The sequence below is a fragment of the Vicugna pacos genome, chromosome 24, assembly GCF_048564905.1.
Source record: "Vicugna pacos chromosome 24, VicPac4, whole genome shotgun sequence".
NCBI lineage: Eukaryota > Metazoa > Chordata > Mammalia > Artiodactyla > Camelidae > Vicugna > Vicugna pacos.
The window spans coordinates 16,379,654-16,401,057 of record NC_133010.1 but is presented as its reverse complement, the minus strand read 5'-3'; the positions used below and the strand labels follow the sequence as shown (position 1 = coordinate 16,401,057).

The following is a 21,404-nucleotide window of genomic DNA, read 5'->3' as shown; positions in this document are numbered from 1 at the left end:
ATTCCTAAGGAAGATGCATTTTAAAAAAGGAAATCTTGAAATGTGGCTTTAAAAATTAACACTTGAGGTCAAATAGCTCTCGGGAGCCTTGCTTAGAAAGAACAGTGTAGGAGAGAAATGAAGTAGCTACAGGGAAATTTAACTGAGAAGACTCTCTCTCATATATATATATACATGAAATATATCTATATATGTATTTATAATGTATACTATAACAATATTATAATATATAACATAAATTATAGTATGTATTGTATTTTTAATCTATATACATCTAAATTATATATATAAAGTGAATATTTATAGATATATAATTAGCATGCTATTAGGAGAGGCTAGAAAGCTTTTATTCCCTTCCCCAACCCAAAGCTTAATTGAAAAAGGACTGTGATAGAGAAACTCAGCTGCTTTATAAAGGTTACCTAATCACCACCAAATTCCCCTTTCCCTCTTCCAGGGGTCTCTACTTCCCTTCCCCTCTCCCTCCTTTCCTTGCTTCCTAAGGATCAGTTGTGCAGAATTCAACTTATTCAACACCTCTCAGCCTGTGAATTACTATCATCATCATCTGTTAGAGTCTCTCTTTTAAAAATTCAGTTTGTTCCCTTTTATCTGATTTTCTCAATCAAAATGTATCAAATGGGGCTAAAATCAAGGTGTCAAGCGGGGCTGCATCCTTCCTGGAAGCCCTAGGGAGAATCCTTGCTCTTCCCTGCCTCTAGAGGGCACCTGCGTTCCCTGGCTCACAGCTCCATTTTCTCTCTTCAAAGCCATTGACATTGAGCCAATGCCTCCTCAGGCTGCCCTTTCTCTGGTTCTCCATCTGGTTCTGTGTTTCTCCTACCTCCATCTTCTACTTTTAAGGACCCTGTGATTACAATGAGTCCACCCAGACAGTCCAGGATAAATCTGGACAATCTCCTCCTCTCTAGGTCAGCTGATTAGCAACTTTAATTCCATCTGCAATCTTCATTGCCCTGGGTCACGTAAGAGAACGTATTCAGTTTCTGGGGAGTAGGATGTGAGCATCTTTGGGGGACCATTAATCTGCCTACCATTGGTAGCTCTTTAAAATGAGGCCATGGAGAGTGGACTTGAATCCAAACCTTGACCTGGAAACAATTCTCAAGCCCAGCTGAGATCAGCAGAGTTGCCTGAGATGACCTGAAGGCACACGAGGAAGACATAATGCTATGTCTCCCAAGAACGAGAAAGACATAATGCTACTATGGCCACTGAAATGCTGAGGTTGTCTGAATAATACAAACAATATTTGACTCAACCATTTACAAACAGAATCATCTAAGAATTGTAACCTGGTTTCACAAGATGTCAGAAAGTTTGTGAAAAAATATCATATTCTGTTTTCTTCAGGCTAAACATCCAAATTATTTTATCTTTCGTTTGTAGGATCTTCACTTACTTAGTTGTGTTGGATTGCTGTATCACATCATCACGAATTCAGCAAGAATTATCTTCCCCAGAATCCCATTCCTCCTGTGGCTCTGGGGCAGAGTTTAACAGTGAGAAGTTCTCTTGTAAGATTTGAAAGGTGTTAGAAAAGGATTGGCTATTAATCTCTGAGGGAAGCTGCCCAGGAAAGGAGAACCTCCCTCTTCAGTGCTTCAGACCAAGATCACCAGTGTGGGGTCCCTGACCTCCCTTTCCCTGCTGTTCCTACAGTGATTTAAGCCCACATTTCCCATATAAATCCTTTATGCCTGGAATGCATGGCGTGGCCTTTATCTTCCTGACCAAATCCTGACAGATACAGCATCAGTAGACACCAACTGAGGACATACTATGGGCCAAGCAGCACACTCTCACATCGGCCTTAGTTAGTCTCCACCCCTTTAAGGCTGTCACTTTCATACAGAACCATGTTTGCCCACACTGTCTTCAAAGTCTGCTCACAACAAATTCTCAATTCTCTCTTATGAGAGATGCTGAAATTATCTTTATAAGTTAATCATTAATACATCTTCATTATGTTGACATGGATCATTTTTCTATAGATATGATTAATTACTATTTCCACACCTTATATTCCTTTTCAGACTCTTTTCCTTATCTAAACCAACCTGCATGTGTTTTTTGCAAATGCGATACATTCTTTTCATGAAAATTATATTGGGCTTTTTTTTTCCAATTCCAAAAATCTTAATAACCCACCTAACATCAGCTCTTCAGTTCTAGTTACATACTATAAACTTGTTGATCAGGTCATCAATAAATTTATTGATTAGGAGAGATTCCAGGATCAATTCCTGCTAAATTCTGCTCAATGCATCTGCTCAGGTTAACGTGAAGCTGCCATATGCAGCTTTCAAGTCCCTGGAAAGAGTAACATGGTGGTACCTCCTGTTCTTAATCTGTGTTAACCGTGATCTGTGGTTTAGAATCAAAGGCTTTACCAAAGTAAAACTAAATAAACTTTACTAAAATAAGAATAAAATCTAAAAAACTATAAAGCATTACTCAATTCACTGAAATCAATTATACTACATTTATAAATACACGATGAATTCTTCATATTTCATATTCAACTCTTGTGCACACTAATGTCAACTCAAGTTTTGGCTCCTCAGTTTATTGGAATTTTCATCTATTATCTTTTGGCATTTATTAATGTGTGAATATTTAATTTGTCAACTCATAAAGGACACACATGATGGGTGTGCTTGGGCATCGATACGGTATTTCTAACATACAGTCCATTTTTATTTTGTAAACAAAAAAAAGGTGAAATTGAAATTATCATCATCAACTATCTGAGAAGATTTCTACAAAATTGACAGTTCAATCACAAAAACTGGTCAAATCCTTCTTCCTCCAAACTTGTTTGAACTTTTGGACGATTCCTGTCTTACCACATGATTGTTACCTTTATTTCTTTTTCCTTCTCTACTCAGGTGAACCACTAAGCAGCTATGGCCCTGAGACTTTAGAAGAGCCCCATCCTGTGAGCATCATTTGTCCCAGGAGGAATGTTCTCTTTTGTCAGTGATTTAATACAGCAGACACTGCTGCCAGGTCATTTTTGTTAGTGCTTCATGCCTCCTCTCCAGTTCTTTTGCCTATGTCACTGTGCTCTTGTTTTTATACGTCTTTCCCCCAAACTGTGTCTGATCCTCTAATATTTGCACTCTTCCAGGACTCTGGAATTTGATCTAATGCCTTCACTTGCTTTCTGGTTACTGAATTTGCCTGACTCCTGACTTGATTTGTCCATGGCGTTGCCTTGCCCCTGGGCTTCACGGGTCAACCTCTCAGAGTCTTGCTCTGAGCATGAAGTCCCATGCAACTCAGTTCTCTGTGGCTTTCCTGCTCCTGTCTTACCTGAATCTTTTATCTGAGTTTCTTACCTTAATGAGGGTTAATGGCTTATATAATGATGGCGATGTGCATACAATGGACATTTTAGCTGTGCCACAGTCTTCAAACTTTAGCTCTCCCAAACGTTCAAGGATCACTTGACGTTTTAAACTTAGTATGTAAAAAAGTTTTCCCCCATTAAAAAATATTTCACGCTTCTGAATATTGTATAGCTTTTATTCTAAATGGAAATGAATTCTATCTTGATTGGAGGGGATGTGTAGAATCAAATATCTGAATAAATTACGTCATCGGTCTACCGCAGCCTTTTCCAAAATGCAGATCATGTAATACTCATTGATATGAGATGAATAAAACCAAGATTGCATTTGCAAAGTTTGGGAAATACTGGGTTTATCAAAGTTAGGCAGGTTTCTTTTATGTAGCTTTCCTTTGAGCCTTTTATATGTTAATTGAATTCTGAATCTTTATGATAAGAGGTAAAGTTTGCAGAATATCACTGACTAGTTTGACTACAGATTCCTTTTATCTGTGCAAAACCTTTTTACATCTCACTGGATACCAGGATTCCAAGGCACATGATTTGGAAAATGCTGCAAGACAGGCTTTCAGAAAACGTTTTAATGATAAAGTGCTCACAGATCAAAACAGCCCCCACTCAACAAGAGAAATCTGCCTCGTTGCAGCCCGAGTTAATATTAATCTGTGAGCCTGAGACAGGAACTCATCAGGAGAGTTAGACATAGTTCAGAGCTATCAAAAGCATGAGAACCAACCGAGCATTGTGATCGCTCCCTGGTGGAAATGCCTAATACGAGTAACCTTCCTTTTTCATCTCTAAAGCACAATGTGTCCGGAGTGCAGAACTCTCTCCTCTCTTACCGCTTTATTGTTACAAGAACCATGAGATAGAACTCATTCCGTCCAGCGCGCTCTGACATAAAGACCATATGACGATGCTTATAGGTTTGAAGCAATCCTATTACAGTATGTGACTGTTGAAGTAGACTCTGTTAGAAGCTCAAAGCTAAACTGGGAGGGTCTATAGTCAACCATTTTCACTAAGTTTTAATTGCAAAAATAATATCAAATTCTCAAAATGGTATAGGGCAGGATAATATTTTTTACATATTAGCCATTGTGTTTTTCAGTCCTTTTATTTTTCGCTTTCTTGTGATTTTCCTGAACTTATTCCATCCCATAAATTCCATATTCTATAACCACTGCCTTAGGGGGAAAAAACACGGAAGAAAGAAAAAAATTAATCAAATTCTTACCTTTCAGATTCAGTACTTAGGTCAGAACACAGAGAAGAGATCTCGAAGAATAGCTGAAGATCTTGGCTGTCCTGACAATCGTCTAGATGAAGAGTCTGGAGGAGGAAGGCAGAAGACAGAAGACCATGCTGTGAGCAGAGGTCAGTGGTACCAAGACCAGTGAACAAGACCTGAGTGATACATTGATTGGAGGGGCATCCGTGTCCAGTACCTGTCTCATCTCCAGCTGAATAATCATAGCTGTCAACAATTCCTGAAAGCCAGGTAGAAGCTAAGAAATCACCTGCAAATCATCATGTTTCTGTTCCAGGGAGCATGGTGTGTTGCTCGTATCAAGCTGGCATGTTAAGCATAGTTCCCACTGGCATCAAAGAAGGACCTAGCTCCCACCAGTCTTCGATAGCTTGCCATCCAATAAGAGCGGGTCCCCTCTGTGCCCAGAGACTTTGACCTCAAACTTGAGTTATGTGAACAATGCTCCTTTAGCAGCCCAGCACACTAGCCAGCCCCTCAGAGCCAGACGGCCCCGGCTGCTTAGAGGGGTAGTAGTGATGTGTTCAGGGTACTTGTGGACATGGACTAGAACCAGTTCAAGATCTCCCTAGGTCAGGTCAATGTTGAAACATCTCACCTTATCCATTCTCACAGATAAGATACAAATTCAGGCTGATGTTTGGCCAAAGAAACTTATTTTAAAAATATATTAACACATTCCTTGACTTAAGGACCTCAAGCTATTTATTGTTTAAAGTCTACTTCCAATAATGTTTTGAACTTTTCAAATCACTAACTGTAGTAAATTCTAGCATGCAGGATGGTCTCCCAGCGTGACACGTCTCTAAAAGAGTTAGCTAGGACAATGGACCATAATGGAGACGTGCTCTTGTCTCCAAAGATAATCTGAGAACCATAATAGCCCCTTGGCAGTGGTTCCTCTTTTTAAGGGTTTGTATCTTACATTGCCCCATCCTCCAAATTCTTAAACAGCTGAGGCACAGGGCTGACCTCCTTCTAAAATGATTGGGAAAAATGCTTAGTGTCTGTGTGAGGTTTCAGAAGTGATGAACTTGCCATTAGTCTCATCTGATTTAGGCTCCAGTTCTTGTCTCTAAAACTAAAATGCTTCACGTCCACATAAACTTTGAAATAATCTCTCCAAGCATGTGTGTCTGGAAGCATTTCCATTCTGTTAGAGCAACTGAAGTCTGCAGGACATCTGAAACCGTTAATCTTGCATCGGGCTTGCTGATCATGGACTGTCTGCTGGCATTTCCATTTTTATTTATACGTTAGTTTTTTTCTACACGATCAACTTTCATTGTTAAATTTTCTTCCATGTCACAGGTAACTTTCCCAGAACAGCAGATGAAAAGCTATGAAAATACTATTGCATATTCTACCTTGATATCTTTGGAAAATAAATTTTTTTCTTTGTATTCAAAGATCCTGTTTCTTAGAGCTATATGTATGCATAAAATTTGGTTAAATAGATTTGTGCACAATAAAAAAAATGTCTTCTTGTTTGTATGCAGACTGAGTTTTTGTTTTAGGCAGTACCCAAGAGTTGAGTGGAAGACACTGCTATAAAATGCATTTAAAAAGAGCTCATAAGCATTTCCTCCCCCTGCACCACACGCAGCCACAAAGCTACATCTTTGCCCCTTAGTTAGCATGTTAATTTTAAACAAATTTGGAGAGTCTCAAAGCCTATTTTGCTTCCATCTCAATCACTTATTAAGAAAGTCCTGCTGGAACATTTTCTTTCCATAAATAGTAGACGATCTCTCCTTTTGACCTCAACACACAACCACTAGAAAGCAGAATGGTAAAGTAGTAAATACATTTATTTTTGTTATCATAGACCAAGAATTGAATCTCTTAATCTTTATGATTTTCTGCCTGTACTAAATTCAGGAAAACTTTCTGAGCCTCAGCTTCATAATCTGTAAAATGAGGATGTTAAAATCTGCCAGACCCAATTCAGAATGTTGTTACACATTTCAAATGTGATGACGTCACTTGAAAGAACATGTGACAATAAAAGTGACTGTTTCTGTTTTATGCAAAGTAAATTTAAACACATAATCTCAGAGATCGTCAAAACAAACAGGTAAGGAGTGTACTGTTTTCCATTTTCAGATGAATAAATTAATTTGAGGCAAATTAAATTAAATTTACTTGCTCAAGACTCTACAGTTTGCCAGTGGAAAATTTCTGCATGGCAAACAATACAAAAATCTAAAAGGCTAAAGACAAATGAGGAAGAGATAACACTGACAACTTGGGATAAAGTCTATTATTTTTAACCAAATGCTAAGCAGATTAAAAAAATCACTTAATAGAAAAATTGGCATGGCATCAAATATAAGTTAGCATGTCACAGAAAACAATTGCTGAAGTACTCTCAGATGTTAAGCCTAACCAATAATTAAAGACGTGCAAAGAAATGTAACCAATAATTAAAGGCATTCAGAAGGTTTTGTGTTTCTGTGTGTGTGTGTGTTTCATGTAGTCAAAAATGAAAAATGTGACACCGTGCTGTCGAAGGTATAGGAGAAAGGTTCTCCATTCGCTGTTAATGAGAATGTAAATTCAAATAAATTTTGGAGTGCCTTGTGGTAATCTACATTAAAATGCATAACATCTTGCCCTTTGACCCAGCAATTTCTCTTTTAGAATTTTATCCTGCAGGTATTTGTACAAGTATATTATTTCCAAGCTTATTTTTAGTAGGAAGCAATTCAAAACACTCCAAATGACTCCCAGTCTGGAACTGGTTAAGTGAATTATGACCTGAACCTACAATAGGATGTTAGGCTCTCGTTAAAGGTAGTGAGACAATGTCGCGTACGTGGAACGGACCGACGACAGAGATGTATTTTCACGTAGAAAAAAGTTTCAGAACAACGTGGTTAGCACTTTGCTGATTGTTTATAAGGTGAGTATCTCTAGGTACACACCTATTTGGCATATACATCAGCGATTTCTAGGAGGTTTTCACTAATCTGGTAACAAGGGTTATTTGCTTGGAGGGAGGAGTAGAAAGATCGGGGTGGGAGACGTGTTCTCTCTGTTTACACCTTCAGGTTCAGTTGTTTATACCCGAAAGCCATCCCCTTCCAAGCGTGTTTGCTTTCCCGTGCACCGCGCCGCCCTTGGAGAATGCTCGTAAAGCACAAAGAGTGAAATGCCTGTGACTTGTCATCTTCCCCTGTGTTGGTCTGACGGGCTTTGACCATCACAGAACGGTTCTTTTCGCTGAGTTCTATGAAATCGCTCTGATTGCCCTTCTCGGCCGTCGACACCAGCCATCTGCCTGTTTTCCCTCAGATCCCTTCTCTGTTTTCCCCTCTGCTTTCAGTCTCCAAGATCGGGCCCCGCATATGGGAGTCACTGACCAATGGCTTCAGTTCAGTTTGGCCAGTGGGAGATACTGGCAGGAGGTTGGAAGGAGCAAGAGGAGGGAAGTCAGGGTACTTCTCCCCTCCTCTCTGCTCTGAGCGGCATCTTCGGTGGGTGGTGGCGATGGCCTCTCTGGCAGCCTCGCCCTCCACGCCGGCCCCCCCGCAGCTACAGTTCAGAGGGTCCACTCTCCCTCCCTGATTCTCCCTCCTGAAGGATGCTAGCAGCTTCCCTAATCCTTGCTAATCTTTTTGGCCATCTCACCTCCTCTGTTTGTATTTCCATCTCTCTTTATACTGTTCAATGAGTTTCTCACACAAAATACTCTCCTGAATTCCACGGGATGGATTCTGTCTTCTTGTGGGACCCACACAAATTGTGCGTTGTGGGAGACACAACTGACGTTAAATTTGTATGCCACAAATTTTACTGCTTGATAAACTGAGTGTAAAATAAACAGATGCAAGTGGAAAGTTAGAGAAGAAGAAGGAAGCTAACCATTCAGACTTCTGTTTTGTGCCAAGAGATTTCCTGCTATTCAAAAATAGTAATCTTCACCCCCTTTTTATGAAGTAAATATTATTATCCCCCAATCACGGCCGAGAAATAGAGACTCAGACAGAGTAATTAATTGGCTTGTAAGCGGCAGAGCTGGGATTCCGCTCCAGGTCTTTCTGACTCTAAAGCCTGAGACACTGCTGAGATGCTGTAAAGTTGATTTTGGTGTCTCTCCTTCCCCCTTTTAGTGTTCTTTGTGTCACTTCCTTATTCCGGCGTCTACCATCCACTGGCCCCCTTTCGGCACAGTGTCTCATATTTCTAACATTCATCTTCTACTCTGCCACAGAAAACCACTTATCTGTGTTACTTTTCTTCAATGCCTTGCTTTCTGCTCATCTGATAACCAAATTTGAACTGAGCTATTATTTGGTGATCATTCCTATTCTGCCAGAAGGGAAAGAAAAGGAAGGATTTGAAATTTGAAGTCAAGCCTGCCAGAATTCCTCTAAAACCATTTCCTTGTTCATTCACTTTTCTTCCCAGAAAATGCACCGGTTGCTAGATACACAGCACTGAGCAAGACAGATTGCGGCGTGGTAGGGAAGAGCGTCATCAAACAATTTTATTGAGTTCTATGGAGGAGAAATGTTCTGTGGAAGCATCTGAGAGGAAATTGTACTGGAGAGTCCAGAAAGCCTTCCGTAAGGAAATGAAATTTGTGTTGACCATTAAGGAGGCACTAGAGAAGTAAAGCAGAGTAAGTGGAAGGGAGAGAAAAATTATATAACAGCCTGTATATCGGTCCTGGGGCAAGAAAGAGAGCGGCCCATCAGAGGAATTTTTTTTTTTTTAAATACCAATACTGCTAGTGTGTAGAGAAGAAAAAAGCTAAGACAGGAAAGCTAGGAGGCAGCCCAATCATGCAGAGCCTCAAGGGACATATTAAGGGTCATGGACTCTGTCTTTCTGTCCAGCGAGGAATAGGAAACCACTGGAAAGTGTCTAGCAGGGAAGAGGGACACACTCTTGTTCCTAAAATGAATATGCGGGCTGTATTACAGAGAGGGACCTGGAGGAAGGTGATAATGGGTGCAGCACATCACCTAAAAGACTTCCTGAGAATTCTTGATGAGAGAGGAGGGTGGCTGAAACCACAGCCAGCTGGAGGGAGGAGGAGAGAAGTGATGGATCTGAGAGAGATTTAAGAGGTAAAACCCATAGGTTTTGGTGAGTCAAGGAGAAGGAGGAATCAGCAATCACTCCTAGTCTCAGGTTATGTGCTAAGATGCGGAAAAAGGGAGAAAGAGTAGGTTTAGCTAGGAGAATCCATGAGTTTTAGACGTATTGGGTTTGTGGGTCTTTGAGAAATCTGAGTGGGCGTTTATATGCTGAGTAGGCACTGATATCTACTCTTCTCAAACACACATGAGTGACCAGGACTAGATATAGAAACTTGAGGTTGTTGGTTCTTGGATGATGATTGAAGCCACGGGGAGTCAGTGTGGTTTTCTTAGGGGAAAGAGGGCCCAGGAGTGAAATTCTAAAGACTAAGGGAATTTCTGACCTCAGAGAGTAGGCTAGAAGGAGGAGACAGCACTGTACTTAAGTACAAGATACTGTAGTTGCATTAGGACGGGTGGGATCTCAGAGCTACCGTTCAGCTGTAACGCTGGGAGGGGCGGGTTTGAGGGGAGCCGTATCAGACAGCAAGGAGCGCTTCAGACACTCAGCCTGCCCCGATACGCGCGTGTGTGCACACGCGTCTCCCCTTCTGATGCACTGGGAAGGCACGTTCACGTGGCTCTTTCCCTTCCTAAGTTGGCGCTAGTTCTCAGGCCAAAAAGATGTTGCAGAAGTGTGTCAGCAAAATCCAAAGACGTGTCCAGTCTCACCTTCGAGGGTGCTGGCGGTGGCCTGGACAGACTGTCAGTGTTTCATTAACTTCAATCTTAAACTAATCTCAATTCCAGGATTTTGCAGTAAATGTAGCCAATGGACATGTTCTTCATTCCTCTCTTATTTATTGTCCCCTGTAGGAGCAATTTCATTACCTCCTCAGTGATGGGTCTTTTTGAGTAGCTTTCCTGTTCTACAGCAACTAGAAAGCTGACTGGAGCAAGCGATTACTGGGAGTCCTTGATAACGCTCCTTCAGCACATTGGCTTTAAATTCTCTCTCTCTTTCTCTTTTTTGACTCTGCCTCCGGGCTGCGGGCTGACCTACTACAGCTGGTGGGGGAGGGAGTGGTGTGGTTGTGTCCCCAGGACGCTGAGTCCTGCCCAAGTCACCCCGCGCCGGGTCCATCACCATCGAGCCTTTCCCTCTGCTTTTCCCAACCACCTTGCTGCCCATCACAGCTGAGGCGTCAGTCCTACCTTTTACTTCTGTACCATTCGGTACTTACCTCCTGAAATACACTTCTGTTCTCATAGCCATGAAAAATTATCAGTGAGCTTCTCAGCATCAAGTTGAGCAGCCTTTCGTGGCACTCATACCTCTTTACCTTTCAGGAGCATTTTACCCTGGTCACCACCACCACCATTTTTGACTCAAAAGTTCCCTCTTCTTTCACACTTTCTGGAATCCCCTGCCTGACATCTCAGGGACTACCCCCTTGCTAGCCTCTTTCTTCTCTTTCTACCTATGAATGAGGCAGGACCCAAGCTTCTGTCTGCGGTCTCCTCTCGTGTCCCTCTTATTTTATCTCACTCCGTTTGAGAGATTTGAACTTTTACCTCTTTGGGAATCAGTATCCTTAGGGTGAACGTTCTTCAGTCTCAGGGTCCATATTTCCAACAGTTTGATGGACATGCTCTCCTTCCAGCACAATGCTTTAAAAAATACTCACATACCCAATCCATTGAGCAGCTTCTTGCTTCTAACTGCCCTTCTTCAGTCAATGGACATACACCTCGAGCTGCCATCTGGCTTAAAGCCTGGGCTTTTCTTATTTACTTCTCCACCTCTTCACAGTTCATAGTCCGTTGCCAAGTCTGAAAGACGGCTCCTTTGCCACGCTTTGCCCTCCCAGCCGTCTCTGTCCCTTCTGATGACGTTGTACTGATTGCAGGGAGAGAAGCACTTACCTTCCCTACTTTTTTCACCACCTCCTGCCCTGACATCCTCTGACATCACTGCAAGTTAGTTTTCCTAAGGTCAGACTGAAATGAATCCTATTCTCTAAAAACACAATTGCCTGTCTGATATTACTTTCCGTAAACAGCCCCAATCTGCCTGCTAGGGTTTCTTTGGTCTCCTGTGTCTCCCCAGCCAGCTAGACCACCTTAGGTTCTCTCAGAGGCCAGTCTTAGGATTTATGTTGGTTCAATCTGCTCCTGAAGCATTCCACTCTTTCCCTTTCTAATACTACCTTTTGACCCCAATTTCACACTATCTTGTCCATCAAGTTCTCCTTTTTTATGCCAAGAAAATATCTTTTTCCTCTTCTGTACTCTGTAAGACTCAGTTTGTATGACTTTTACAACTCATGCATTCATCCATTTATGTATCTTATTTCCCTTAGCAGATTGGAGGCATCCCGGGAGCAAGGGTAGGATCTTCTATATATTTTATTTCCCACAGGGCCTAATACTTTGTCTTATTGTATTCATTTGTGGTAGATGTCGCTGTAGGTATTAGAATAGCTGCAAGAATAGTGGCTTAAATAAGATAAAAATTACTTTTCTTTTGCCTAAACAAATTTGGGGCTGGAAATGAGAAGACTCTGCGCCACAAAGTCTTCAGAGATCCAGGTTCTTTCTCAGTTGTTGTGCTACCGTGCATGACTTTGACCTTGGGAACCAGGATGGTTTCTGCACTCCTGAGCGAGAAGAAAGATGGGCTGAAGAATAAAAGAGCTAAGGGCACACTTGTTCTGTCTCTTAAGGAGGGCTCCTGGAAGCCACCACAAGTAACATCCCTTTTTATTTTGCTGACCAGAGCTAGCTGTGTCACGTGGCCACACCTAGCTGCAAGAAATGCTGAACTGTGATCTTTGTAACTGGTGGCTAATTTACAGACAAAAAATTGACTACTCGGAGAAAAGGGAAGATGAAAGTAAAGCCATAACTTGGGTGATAATGTTGTGTCAAGGGAGGTCCATTGATTGTAACCGAAGTGCCACTGTAGTGTCAGTGTCTATGGTGGGGGGTTGTGCATGTGTGGGAGCAGGAGATATGGGAACCCCCAGTGCCTTCTGCTCAATGTTGCTGTGAACCTAGAATAACTCCAAAGAATAAAGTCTATTAAAAAACTAAGACACAGTTAGACATCTCTGCTCCATTTCTCTAGAAGAGATTGGAACAAATATTGTGGAATAAATGAATGAATGACAATAGTGGGTGAAAGATAGCATGTGGAGATTGAAATTGCTTTCCAAGGGAGTTATATTTAGGTTTTTTTTTTTAACTTGGTGAACTTCATACTTGATAATCCTATTATCCTTATTTCTGGGTTAGTGATTATAGTCTTATTAACTTCAGGAAAAGAAATCTTCTAAAATCAGTTTTTAATCAAGCATAGCTTTACTGGATTCATATCTAAATAATTTCTTTTAAAAGAAAGGAGGTATTTTTTTCGATCTTGTATTTCTGAAGCTTGATAATTACCATTATATTTGCATGGACTTCTAAAGTAGCTACTTCAGCTACTATACATAGAACTTCAATTCTTTTAGGGTAGGCACCGACAGCTCTAGTAAAGAATTTGTGTGTGTTTTCAGATAGCTCTCTCTAATTGTATACTTCCCCTATGTTTCTGCTGCCAAGTGAGCATTAGAAAGGTAATTTACCTTTTAATACTGGCCCACTTCTTCAGTCTGTACATAGATTTGAAAATTTAACAGGTTTTGTTTTTCCTTTTCCCTCATGCTGTCCCGATTCTTCTGGTTTCCCAAGAAGATGACTGGGTGAGTGTGGAGTCTAATTTGTTCACTCATTTAAAAAAAAAAAAACAAACCTATTAATTAGCTGAAGTCTTCTTCAGGTAAACTACGTTACTGGAAACCTAACGTTACCCATCGAACCTGGAGAAAAGGGGGATGTAGCTGGATACAGTGAGGACCTGCCAGAATCGGAATTTTCGGAGTGTTGATGAGAGCTAAGTCCTGATGATGGCTGATGGGAAAGCGTCTCTCCCGGATTGCTGGCCTTTCTCCTGGAGGAAACCAGAAAGGAGGCAACCTTCTTGTTTTTCCCGGGGTGGCACTTACAGTGTCACATCCACTCAGTCTTTTTAGTTCACAATCCTTTTCATCAGGGCCTCCCCAAGGTTAATCCTCCCACCCGTGAATCCATTTAGACCCAAGAGGAGGTTAAGAGCATATACTCTGTGGTAACCCAGAATTGTTCTAAACAGGCTTAAATTAAATAAGTTTTCAATGACCCAGAAGTTTTAAGCGGGACCATGATTTTGATTTTACATTAACAGGAAGGAGTTTTGAGGCTCCTCCTTGAAATCGGTGTCCCGAAGTTAAGGAAACACTTCCGAATTTATTTGTTGCGGATCCTCTGCGATACCTTATGATTTAATTCCCTGAATAGAGAGTGTTCCTCGGCAGTCTCTTGAAATTCCCTTGATCTTGAGTCCTTTCTCTTCTCAAATGTACTATTGATCAACTGATGTACATGTTCTTTTGTCCTCTTTGAGAAGAGTTATTATGGGTCCATTGTTAAACTCCTAAATGGGTCAAGTCAATTTTTCAATTGCCTGAGAATAAATACCAAATTCCTGTCTTCCAGGAGCCATAAGCAAATAAACCTCTCCCCACTAATGCAATAAAGTCTCTTTTAAGTGTTATTGCTGGTAGGAGGGAGAAGTTCTCCGTTATTTGTCAAACCAAATGAAATGCTCTGATTATCTCTTTGAACCCACTTACATTACAACTATCACAGATGTCTGTCAAATTTCACTGACATAAATTGTCTTCTCTTGGAAACTGAAAAATAATAATAAGCCACGAACATCTTTATTTTTTTTTGTCATGAATTTATTTAATAAATATTTTGGAGTATCTAGGATGTACTTAGCACTGTGGGGAAAATTTATAGTTCTCCTTTTTAATGTTCTTAAATCTGGTTGGATAGACTCCAGGAGATTATAAAGAGGGACCTGCAAGGGGTAAAGACCTTGGAGGATGTTGGGTTGAAAGAATCAGTTGTATCAATGGGAAAGTACAGAGAAACAGAAGCAGGTGAGAACTTGGTTTGAATACAGGACAAATGAAAGCCTCAGAAAAAAGCAGAAAGAAAGTCCAGTCCATTGGGTCCAATTTTAAATCCTTTTCATGTATTAGGATCAGAAAGTACAATACAATGGGAAAAGCTAGGAAGAGCAAGGTAACAGCAGATGGTAGGAGACACAGGAAGCACCTTAGGCGTTGAATATCATCATCAGAGACGTTACAAGGTCGTCTATGTAATTAACCAGTAATAGTCACTAACGTGTTCAATGCAGTGTGCCAAGAAGTTTTTGATCTGAATTTTAACTGTAAGCTATTACGGTAGTAGTTAATTTAGTCATCATGGCGTCTACTTCATGAATTTGTTATTATTATACTCATTCTTACTGACAAGACAGAAGAATCTACCCAAGCAAGCAAGCTGCCAAGCTGGGCTATGCGTCTTGCAATCTGATTGCAAAGCCTGTGTTCCCAACCACTACAAAGTATTGCCTAGATACCAGATAAGAGGTGTAGGGAGCGGGCGATTACAGAAACACAGAAGGGAGAAGCGGAAAGCTCACAGTGGGCTGGGAGACGCAGTAAAGGCTTGCTGGAGACTGTTTCGTCTCCCTGGTGCTATAGTTAGCCGTCACACAGGTGGAGAAGTGAGGCCGGTAGAGACCAGGCAAAGCAGAAGCAAGAACATGGAGTCCAGGTTAGCAAATTCTATGCTGCGTTTGCCAATTGTATTTGGGGCAGAATATTTGAAAAGGAAAAATGAAATGTAAGTCTGCAAAGGCAACCTGGAACCAGAAGATGGAGCACTTTGAATGGGAGAAGTTGAACAACAAAATAGTGTCATGAAAGCGATATGTATTCAAAAGGCAGGAGGAGCTCCGAGGGGGACAATGCAAAGAGGGGAAAGCAGAGAGCCAGGGAATCAGCCTGGGGTGGTTCCTACAATTAAAGCCTAAGAGGAAGGAAAAGCAAGCTGTTTCACAAACACGAGCACTTGCGAAGCTGAACGAAGTGGTGGCCATGGAAAGGAATGTGCTTGTTGAATAAATGAATGGGTGCAGGGATTCAAGAGTCAACAATATGAGACAGACCAGCAAGACAGGTGAGCCAGCAGAGTGTAGTGCTCAAGAGCCCAGACTCTGGAACCAGCTGCTTAGAATCAAAACTGAGCTCTGCCTCTGATCAGCTCTGTGACCTTGGACAAGTGACCCAATCTCTCCTTGTCTAGGGTCATCATTTGCATGATGGAGGTGATCTAACTGAGCAAGACCCTATGGGGTCTTCCCAGGACAGACCCCTCCCCCTAGTTCTCTGCCTGCCTCTTGTTTGTGGGAAAGGGGTAGTCTCCCAGACCTCCCCTGAGGCACAGAAGCCTGGCTCAAGAATTAATGCTTGAAAGGATGTGAACATCTAGTGACAAAAGCAGCAGTTGGGCTAGGAGAACTGGTAACAATTTAAACAGTAAATCAGTCATATGCCAGTCACAGAATCTTTAGTTCCTCCCTGCAGTACACAGATAATAGTGTCTGAGGCACATTCCTGAGTTGTTTTACAGATACCAAAGCTCCCACTGAACGGAAGAAGTTAACTACGTGATGACCATGAGCACGTAGCCCCCAGACCAGCTGGAGCCTGAGGATTGATAATGTCAAATCCTGTGACAACACCCTGTTACTGTACCATCAACCAATCAGAGAACTGCACACAGCTGAACACACACCCTGGGACTCCCCTCCCTCATCTCAGCCTTAAAAATGTCTCCTTCACACCCATCAGGGAGTTCAGGATATTTGAGCATTCGCTGCCCCACACTCTTTGTCTAGTGCTTTACAATAAATATTGCACCTTCCTTCACCACAACCCGATGTCAATAGATTGGCTTTACTGCGTGCAGGCGAGCAGACCCAAGTTTCGTTTGGTAACAGTGATCATCATCCAGTATCATTGGCTCGTTGTGAAATTTGAATGACCTTCCATTCTAAAGCTTGTGGAACAGTGGTGTAGCACATGGTAAGCTTGCTATATATATTTGTTAAATAATTCAAGAAAAATTAAATCACGATTTGGGCAACTAATTTCTTTACCTTGTATTAAAAATCAGATCATTGAGAAGCATCATTCAAAGATCTGCTTGGATACTGACACCTATTAGAAGACGTGCATTTCACTTAATAAACACTGTGTCTATTGACTATGTACCATAAGTACTCTTTGGTTTTGTGGTGTGGAGGGGATCAAAAGCAATATTTCTGGCTTAAAAACCTCAAACCAAAGCCAGAACAACTCCTATTTAAGTATTATCAGACACTCCACCACCACCATCCGTCCCTACCATTCATCACCACCATCCACCATCACCAACATCTACTGTCATCACCACCTACCATCACCATCCAGCATCACCACCATCTACCTTCATCATCTACCATCACTGCAACACCCTCCTCCACCTTCTGTGTGTATGTAAGTGGGTAGCTGAGCTTTATCTCAGCTCTGGTAAGCTTCTCCATGGGGTGTGCCATGGACCATGTCATATTAGGTTTTGCCATCCATGCAAAGTAAAATATCTGTCACATGCCAAGCACTCAGTGTTGAGTAAATCAACAAACGAGCACTAGTCAAAAAGAGTTCTTGGCATCTAGAATTCCAAATAGAAGTTGACAATCTAACATTGATACTAGACTGGGATTACATTCAGTTAGACCATAGAATAAGAAAAATAACCTAATAAATGACAGGATGATGAGGTGCTATTGGAACCTGCATTAATGCAACTGTGTGTGTGTGCCTGTGTGCAAATGTGTTTAGAAAGCAGCAGAAATTAGTGAAGAGCCAAATCTGAACTGAGTGGAATCAGAGGAGAGTGTGGTTGTGTCCCCAAACACTGCAAAATGATAACATTATGTAAAAACAAAAGCAAGAGTGAAACAAAAACTGGACTTCGTGTCCTTGAGTAAAGTTCAACTTGAGGCGTGCAGGAAAAAACACAGAAATTCAAAACACCGTTTTGATGTTGCATGGGAGCTTTTGTTAGCTTTTCCACAAAGTTGCTAGAGGAATTTCTCATTATGTCTCCAGCTGTGGAGGTTTTCAGGGAAATAAACAATCGGTCTGCCCTTCAAATATCTAATACGCAGAGCCAGAGCCAGAGTGGTTTTATGTTTTGCCACCTTCAATCATGTAAGGTGACACCTCAAGCGACTTGATGTAGGCGACTGGAGGGAGTGTGATAGTGTGAAGTCCCAAACGACAGGAGAATGGCACAATACAGCTGTTCCATTGACTTACCGTGGCGTGCTTCTTAAAGGCATTCTGCACATGTAACACATGTTCTCACGGGGAGACGTGCCTGTTAGTCTCCGGGCTGTGGAGCAGTTCATAATGAAGGCTGCACTCTTTATGAATTTAAGTTTCTGTTATGTATCTGTCCTACCTTCCGAAATAGATTATAGATCACATGAGGTCATCTTACTCCCAATATTTACCCTGTTTATCTATTATGTACATGGTAGCCCTAGTGTTCATGAATACAATGAAATTATATATTTCTCTGGCTAAAAATTTCCTGTAGCTTTCCCATTGTCCTTATATGCCAAATGCCATGCCATCATTTGTGTCTTAGTGGGCTCGGATGATTATAATAAAGCATCATAGATTGATGACTTAAGTAATAGTTCTAGAGCTTGGGAAATCCAGGATCAGGTTGCTGACAGATTCAGTGTCTGGTGAGAGCCTTCCTTCTGCCTTGTAGACAGCCCACTTCTTGTGCCCTCACATGGCCTTTCCTTGGCGCACAGTACCGGAGAGAGAGAGAGACATTTCTCTCTTCCTCTTCTTATAAGGGCACTAATCTCCTCATAAGGCCCCCACCCTCATACCCAATCTAAACTTGATTATCTCTCAAAGGCCCCACTTCCAAACACCATCACTTTGGGGGCTGGAGCCTCAAGGTAAGAATTTGGGGGTACACAACAGTGAGCCTATGACAACCTGCAAAACCTCATTCTAGTCTTTCTCTGAGACCTGATTTTCTGCTCCTTTCTTGCCACATAGGGCTTCTTCTGTTCTTTAAATAAGCCAAGATTATTCTTACTCTGGGCCTTTGTACTTGCTGGGGTCTCATGTCTCCCAGTGTCCTCACATGTCTTCCCCACCAGCTCTCAGTTCATGCATCACCTCCTCAGAGAAGTCTTCCTGGGACCTGAGCATACATGCGTTTCTTATCCTGCTGTCATCACTCTCTATCACATCATCTCATCTTTCTTTTCCCAACTCACTAGTTACCACTACCCCAAATGATCTCCATTATTGTCATTATTACAGTTTTATTTATGAATTGTACTAGCATGCACACTTCATGAAAAAAGACATCTTATCTATACTGCTTATGACGTTGTCTCTAGAATTTACAGCCTAGCATATGATACATAAATACAACCATTTGCATACATTATGTCAGCATCATGTATATATATGTATATAGATACATAGGTAAAATAGTTCCATGCCCAGTGCAGTGCCTTGAACATCCTTGAGGTTTAATAATAACAACTGCTGATGGCGGCAATTCTATGAAGAGTGAAAGTAGCTACACTGTTTCATTGTTTGATGACTTTCCTTGGTAAAAATTGTACCTTTTTTTCTTTCTTAATTTAGCATTCTATCTCTCCACCTTCAGCATGGTCCTTCCTCTCCTCGGGTCACTTTTGCTCCACTGCTATCAACCAAGGATTAACTGCTTACTCACCCCTAATTTGGATTAGCTTATAAAATTATGCCAAGATTTCGATAGATCAAGGGGACAGTCTCTGACAGTGGTCTAACAGGAAAGATGGGCAGATGGGAGAACATTTTGGTTTAAATATTCTGGACATGCTGGGATTGAGAGCTGAGATCTTTTCCCTGCACTGGTGCTGACAATTTTCTGATTTCAGTGGCCAGCCCCACAGTACATGCCTAAGCATGCCTACTGGGCGCCTTGTATTTTAAAATCTGATCTAAGGTATGGAAAATCTTAGAACCAACTCATTACTAACAAGGGCTTTCTTTCTGTCTTTTTTCATTGTGTTCAGAGGCCCCACCTGTCCCTCCATGTCACCTATGGGTTCCCAATGAGTGGACTCAGCCCATCTGCCACAACTTTTTGGCATTCCCATCTGCTTCTGGAGAATAAAATTCCAAGTCAGGCATATGCCTTCTCATTCTGTGATCCTCTCATTCTCCGCTCTTGCTGTTAATGCAGTGTTCATGTCAAATCTGTTGGCTTTAATGATGTTAAGGGGTTATGTCGGAAGGTTATTCAGTTAGTCTTTAACGGCACGAAACAGCACTTCTACTATCATTGTCGCTTTTCTGCCCATAAACAAGAACTTGATTAACAGAAGCTAACCATGAGAAAATGTTCTCTTAAATGAGACATTTTTAGTGGATAAGCACTAGGTGTCACTAGTATACTCTCAACCACAATTATCTATACCTTCAGAGGCGTCCACGCTGAGCCAGGCTGACTGCGATAAAGAAATATACAGCGAAAAAAAATGTGACAATGAATATATGTATGCTCATGTATAGCTGAAAAATTGTGCTCTACACTGGCATTTGACACAACATTGTAAAATGACTATAACTCAATAAAAAATGTAAAAAAAATAGGCATTCCAAGGAACAAAGGGAAATTCTTCTTTCCTTCTTTCAGCAAATACTATTGGTTTAAAAACAGTACAAATGTCTTTTAAAAATGTAAAGATTATAGTGAACACAGTAGTTGAGTAACTTTGAGATATGTGAGTGATTCATCATTGTACATATTAGAAATATGCATGGATCTTATGTGTGAAACAGATATTTATAAACTGCATTCTGCTTTCTCATTAGTTTCTTCTAAAATTTTGGATAAGCAATCCCACCTCCTCTTCCCAATATTCAGTTTAGCATCATTTTAAAACAAAACAATATTTTTGAGGTGGTGGAAATGTTCTGTATTTTTAAATAAGTGACGATTCCATGGAAGTATACACGTGAAAAAAGTCATTAAGCTGATCACTTGGGATTTGACATTTCACTGTATAAAAATTATACTCCCATAAAACCCTAGTAAAAATCATAATTATTCATCTTAATGTTGCTTCTAATAGCTTTTTGCTTTTGTAAGCAGATATTCTGTGATTAAGTAATTATTCTACATAACATTTGCAAGTACTTAGTCAAATGAATGCTGAATCCACCTGATCTCTGCATGTCTTAAAATATGCCACAGGGCTAATTCCCAGATTTGAGACTGCTGTCACTCAGGAAGGGTGGAGTTTTTTTATATTTAAGGCACCGCATTGGTGATTTTTCACATTGACATGAAACCCTTCTGTTGGTTACAATAACTGACCCTTTGAGCATGAAGTGCTTTGATGTATACGAACAGGTATACTATGGCAAAGTGACACTGTTTTAACCTGTGCCCATCAATTTTTCTTAAAGCAGAAATATCAGCCTACTCCGAGACCTCCGCTTAAATTCAGATACATAGGTGAGTTCTCTTAAAGCTCAGGTATAAATTCAATCTACCGAATCATTTTTGCTTTGACATAATTTACCAGCCCAGTTGACTAAAGATGAGCCTAAGCTTTTGGACTTTTTTTTATGAACTGGGTGATTAGCCATTCCATTAAATATCTAAAACCCTGGAATTGAAAGTTTAGATAAAATTCTTCCAGGGA

The 21,404-nt window shown here is 41.0% G+C and overlaps 1 long non-coding RNA gene across 1 annotated transcript in view; it reads right to left on the bottom strand.

Annotated features, from left to right (window-relative positions):
- The window catches only part of LOC140689006 (uncharacterized), a 376,464-nt gene that overhangs the window by 53,861 nt on the left and 301,199 nt on the right, over positions 1-21,404 (bottom strand). Inside the window, exon 3 of the long non-coding RNA XR_012063860.1 lies at positions 4,614-4,708. This is a non-coding gene — a long non-coding RNA (uncharacterized lncRNA). The remainder of the gene's footprint in view (positions 1-4,613; positions 4,709-21,404) is intronic.